This window comes from Orycteropus afer, unplaced genomic scaffold (genome assembly GCF_000298275.1).
Source record: "Orycteropus afer afer isolate SDZICR_OR568_19922 unplaced genomic scaffold, OryAfe1.0 scaffold00004, whole genome shotgun sequence".
In the NCBI taxonomy this organism is placed as follows: domain Eukaryota; kingdom Metazoa; phylum Chordata; class Mammalia; order Tubulidentata; family Orycteropodidae; genus Orycteropus; species Orycteropus afer.
The window spans coordinates 25,736,515-25,742,484 of NW_006921591.1; positions in this window are offsets into that span (position 1 = coordinate 25,736,515).

Genomic DNA, 5,970 nt, shown 5'->3' on the forward strand with positions numbered 1-5,970 from the left:
TTGGTTTTCCACTCAACAACTCATACACATTTTGTTTTGTGACTTCCATTGCAATCCCCACAGTGTAATTGCATTCTTCCCACTTCATGCCTTTATCCTTCTTTCTTATTCCTTCTTGTCTTGTGATCTTTATTCCTACACAAATGCTGATCCTTTGATTTCCTCTGGTTGATTGCTCTAATGAATGTGTACTTCCCTGATATTATTGTTCACCTTACAGCTTGTCTACCATTTGACTAAAAGTTGAGCCATTGGGTTGAGTTCAGTTTCAAGCTTGAAGAATGTCTAAGGACCATAGTCTCAGGGGTTCCAGCAATCTTTGTCTGATCAGTAAGCCTATTCTTTTTTTTTTTCTTTAGTGATTTACATTTTTTCTCCGCATTTTCCTCCCACTCAGTCTGGGACTTCTTATTGTGATCTACTTCAGAGTGGTCATCAATGATAGCAGGACACCATCAAGTTCTTCTGGTCTCAGGGTTAAGGAACCAGGGGTTCATATGCTCCATTAGTCCTTCAGACTAATTATTTCCATGCATCTTTTATTTTCTTCATTCTACTTTGCTTCAGGTTGTGAAAGACCAACGGTTGCTCCTTAAATGTCACTCACAAGATTTTAAGACCTTAGTTGCTACTCATCACAGTAATATATATTGTTGTTGTTGTTGTTATGTGCCGTCAAGTCGGACCCAACTTGGTTGGTTGGTTGGTTTTCCACTCAACAACTCATACACATTTTGTTTTGTGACTTCCATTGCAATCCCCACAGTGTAATTGCATTCTTCCCACTTCATGCCTTTATCCTTCTTTCTTATTCCTTCTTGCCTTGTGATCAGACCAGACTCATAGCGACCCCTCCTTGGGTTGCTGAGGCTGTATCACTACGGAAGTAGATTGCCCAACCTTCCTTCTGAGGAGTGGCTGGTGGATTTGAACCTCCAACCTTCTGGTTAGCAGTCAAGTTCCTTAGGCACTATGCTACCAGAGCTCCTAAGTAAGATATAGAACATTGTATTTATGGACTATGTTCTGCTAATTGATATTAGTGACCTTCGAAACACTAAGGCTGAATGACTCATTTCCTCAAGATGTTTGGTTGTGACTAAGAAGTCATTATAATTTTACCCCTTTGTATACTCCTAGATTCTTGGATGTATTTGTAGCACTTGTAAATATATATGCAGAAAAATCCTCTGCTAATCCTCTTTCTATATATATCCCATTCAATTTACCATATTCTATGCCAAAAAACAAATATTAACAAATTAAAAGGATTTAAATTCCAACATATCTTAGAACTAAATAATATACTTCTAAATACCACATATGTAAACGAGTAAAAATTGAAAGGCAATGAAAATATATTTCAAAATGTATGAGGTATACCTAAGATAGTTCAAAGAGGAAACTTTACAGAATTGATTGCTAATAGATTTAAACATGGCTATATGAAACTTTAGGAGCTCTGGTAGCGTAATGCCTAAAGCACTTGACTGCTAACCAGAAGGCTGGTAGTTCAAACTCACCAGCCACTCCTGGGAAGGAAGATGAGGCAATCTACTTCTGTAGTGATACTGCCTCGGAAACTCAAGGAGAGATCACTATAAGTCGGGTCCGTCTCGACAGCACATAATAACAACATAACAACATATGAAACTTTTAGACAATAAATAAATAAATAAGAGAGAGTAAATCTTAGGTTCTAAGTTAGCCAAAAAGTTCTTAGACTTAAAACCAAAAACATGATCCATAAAATGAAATACTGATAAATTGAACCTAACCAAAATAAATGACATTTTCTTTGTGAAAGCCTTTGTGAAGAGGATAAAATGATAAACTACAGAGTGGGGCAAAATATTTTTAAACTGCCTATCTGACAAAATAGGAGTTCTGGTAGCATAGTGGCTAAAGCACTTGACTGCTAACCAGAAGGCTGGCGGTCCAAACCCACCAGCCACTCCTCGGAAGGAAGGTTGGGCAATCCTACTTCCGTAGTGATACGGCCTGGAAACAGGAGGGGTCGCTATGAGTCTGGTCTGACTCGACAGCACATAACAACATAACATCTGACAAAGTACTTGAAAACAGAGATAGATTTCAAAACTCAAAAGTAAAATATCCAAGTAATTGACAATAAGTTCTTACAAGGATATAGAGCAACTGAAACTCTCATGCCTTGCTGGTATGATTGTAAAATGGTGTAGTCACTTTGGAAATAATTTAGTCAATTTCTTATCAAAGTTAAATGTGCATTTACTATATATCCCAGCAATGTCAACACTAGTTTTTTTTTTTTTTTAATTCAAAATCTGTTCATCAATACTTACAGAGGCTTCATTCACTATTACCTAAATGTGGAAGAAAATGCAAATGCCCTGACAATGGTAATTTGTTAAACTTTGATACATCAATACAATATGTTATTATTTAACAATAAAAATGGACAAACTATTGGTTTTAAAACAAAAGGATCTTTAATACATACACATTATATTTTTCTGTTCATATGACTTTCTGATATAGGCAAACCTACCAGTGATTTTTTTTTTTTTTTTATGGATGAATATTGAAGAAAGGATATACTACAAAGAAGCACAAGGGAATGTTTTTATATTTTTGTTAGATATGGTGAATGTTTATGTTGAATGTAGTGGTTATTAATAACTGTATACTTTGTCTAAGCTCTTAGAATTTCATACTAAAAATACTTTTACTGTTTGTGACTTTTTATTTTAGTAAGAAAATACAAATAGCATCATAAAACATCAAATTCCTAGATATATATCTAACAAAATGTATGTAAGACAAAACATCTAAATAACTTTCCTGAAAGAAATTAAATAAATGTCAAGATAAAGTACTTTTCTATATTGGAAGACTCAATTTAGCTAAGTGTCCATTCCCCTAAACTGATATATAGCATTAACTGAATGCTGACTTTTATTTATAAAGGCTTTTATTTTAGACTAAGCTATAATATTTATTTTGAAAGACTAAGAATTTCAATTAGTAAACACTCTTGAGAATAATAGTTGGAAGACTTTCACTCCTTAATTTTTACTTACTGTAAAGCTGTAATAATTAATTCTGCTTGATATTTGTGTAAGGATAAACAAATATGTCAGTGTAAAATAACAGAAAGTCCAGAAATAAATAAATCCATGTATAGGCAAATATTTTATTATAATAAGATGCATATAACAAAACATTAGCATTTTAACCATTTTTATATGCACAATAGAGTGACATTAATTAAGTGACAATAATTACATTTATCATGTGTGCAACCATCATCGTGATCCATTTTCAAATGTTTTTCATCACCCCAAAAGGAAACTCAGTACCTCCTAAGAAGTAACACTTCATACCCTCTTCTTCCCAAACCAAAAACCAAACTCACTGCCATGGAGTCATTTCTGACTTATAGCGAGCCCCATTTGGGTTCCTGAGGCTTTAAATCCTTATAGAAGTAGATTGCCCTGTCTTTTTTGTACAGAGCAGGTGGTGGGATTGAACCACTGACCTTCTGGTTAGCAGTCAAGTGCGTTATCACTATGCCACCAGAGCTCCCTGATAACATAAATGACTTTGATTTCTATGCATTTACCTATTATAGATATTTTATATAAATTGTGTTATAGAACATTTGTTCTTTTGTGCAAGACATATTTCAGCATGATGCTTTCAAGGTTCTTTTATGTCCTAGATGTATCAGGATTTAATTTCCTTTTATTGCTGAATAATATTTCACTGTATGCAAAAAGGGCAAGGAGGCCACATATTCTGACCTCCTAGAACCTGACAAGAGGAAGGCAGAATCACCATCAATAACCCAAGGCCTATTCCTGCCAGAACAGACATGCTGTCTCCCTCCAGCCCTTTCTCCAACCGTTCCTCCCAAAATACCCACCACCTCTCTCCTGGGTTCGATAATTCACTGCAGTGGCCACACAGAACTAACAGATTATGGAGTTTATTAGGGAAGCACCAGGCTACAATTCAAGTCCAGGAAAAATGCTCAGTCTCTCTCCCAGCCCACTGTCTCTCTGCCAAGTCTGTCACAGTCTCTCCCCTAGCAGTGCATGTCCCTCGGTGTCTTAGCAACGTGTGTCTCTTGCGTCTCTTTCCCAGCAGCACATGTCTCTTTCTGGGGTGTGTGTCTCTTTCAGTGTCACATCTTCCTCAACTAGCACTCAGAGAAAGTTCTGCCTCTAGGAGGCCTCCTTTTGAGCCCGGCAGGGTGGTCAAACAAGCCAATCATAGCATCAGAACTCGAAGCACTTGAGAGAGAGTGGGCACCGCCCAGAACATTGTTTTGTGCCACTCCCAACAGAAATACTCCAGGTGGACAACTTCAGCAATCGGGAGCTACTCAGTTGCTCATAGAAAATCCCCCCTTGGAGTTTACAAAGACTTATGGGTAGAAAAGCCACACTAAGCAATTTACTACACCACAATTGTCCTGTCATTTTTGTACAGAGCAGGTGGTGAGATTGAACCACTGATCTTCTGGTTAGCAGTCAAGTGCCTTATCACTATGCCACCAGAGCTCCCCTGATAACATAAATGACTTTGATTTCTATGCATTTACCTATTATAGATATTTTATATAAATTGTGTTATAGAACATTTGTTCTTTTGTGCAAGACATATTTCAGCATGATGCTTTCAAGTTTCATTTATGTCCTAGATGTATCAGGATTTAATTTCCTTTTATTGTTGAATACTATTTCATTGTATGTATGCATGCACCAGATTTTGTTTATCCATTCAACTGTTTAAGGACACTTGGCTTGCTCTCACCTTTTTGCTTTTGTGAATAATATTTCAATAACTTTGGCATACAACAGTTTAAGCCTGCATTCATATCATTTTGGTATATATCTAGGAGTATTTTTTTGGGGAAGGTTAGGGTCATATGGTAATTCATATGGTAATTCTCTGAGGAACCACCAACTGGTTTTCAGAGTTTGCACCATTTTACACTCTCACTAGCATTTCAAAAGGGTTCTAATTTTTCCATATCCTTACCAATAACTTTTGTTTTCTTCTTTACTGATAATAGCCATCCAAGTGGTTACAAAGTGATATCTCATTGTGGTTTTGATTTGCATTTCCCTGCTGAAATATATGTTGAATATATTTTTTGTTCTCTGGTTGGGCAGTTAGTTAAAGCATTTCCTTGCTACCCAAAAGGTCACCAGTTTGGACCACTAACTACTTTGCAGGAGAAAAATTAGGCTGTCTGCTCCTATAAAGATTTACAGCCTTGGGAACCCTATGAGGAAATTCTGCACTGTCCTGTAGTGTCACTAGAAGTTGGAATTGACTCGATGGCAGTGAGTAGAGTTGAGTGGCTATTTGTACAGTTTCTTTGGAGAAATGTCTATACATTTTTTACCTAGTTTCTTTATATTGTTGTTGTTCAGTTGTAGAAGTTATGTTTTCTGAATAATATACTTTTATCACATATGGTTTCCAGATATTTCACCCATTTTATAGGCTGTCACCCCAAAAACCTTTCATGAGAAATATGTTGATACACAAAAGTTTTTTCATTTTGATGAAATCCAATTCACCTATTTTGCCTTTGTTGATTGTGCTTTTAATGTCATATCTAAGAATTCATTGTCAAAACAAAGTCTTGACCTCGGATAAACAAAGCACTATTGAAGAAGAAAAACAAAGTAGGAGGTCTCACATTGCTGGACCTCAAAATCTACTATACAGCCACAGTAGTCAAAACTGTCTGGTATTGGTTTAATGACAGATACATAGCCCAATGGAATAGAATTGAGAACCCAGAAATAGATCATATAATCAGCCAATCTTTGACAAAGGCCCAAAATCCATTAAATGGCGAAGAGAATGTTTGTTTAATAAATGGTGCTGAAAAAACTGGAGATCCATTTGCAGAAAAATGAAACAAGATCTGTACCTCACACCATACACAAAAACGAACTCCAGATGGAT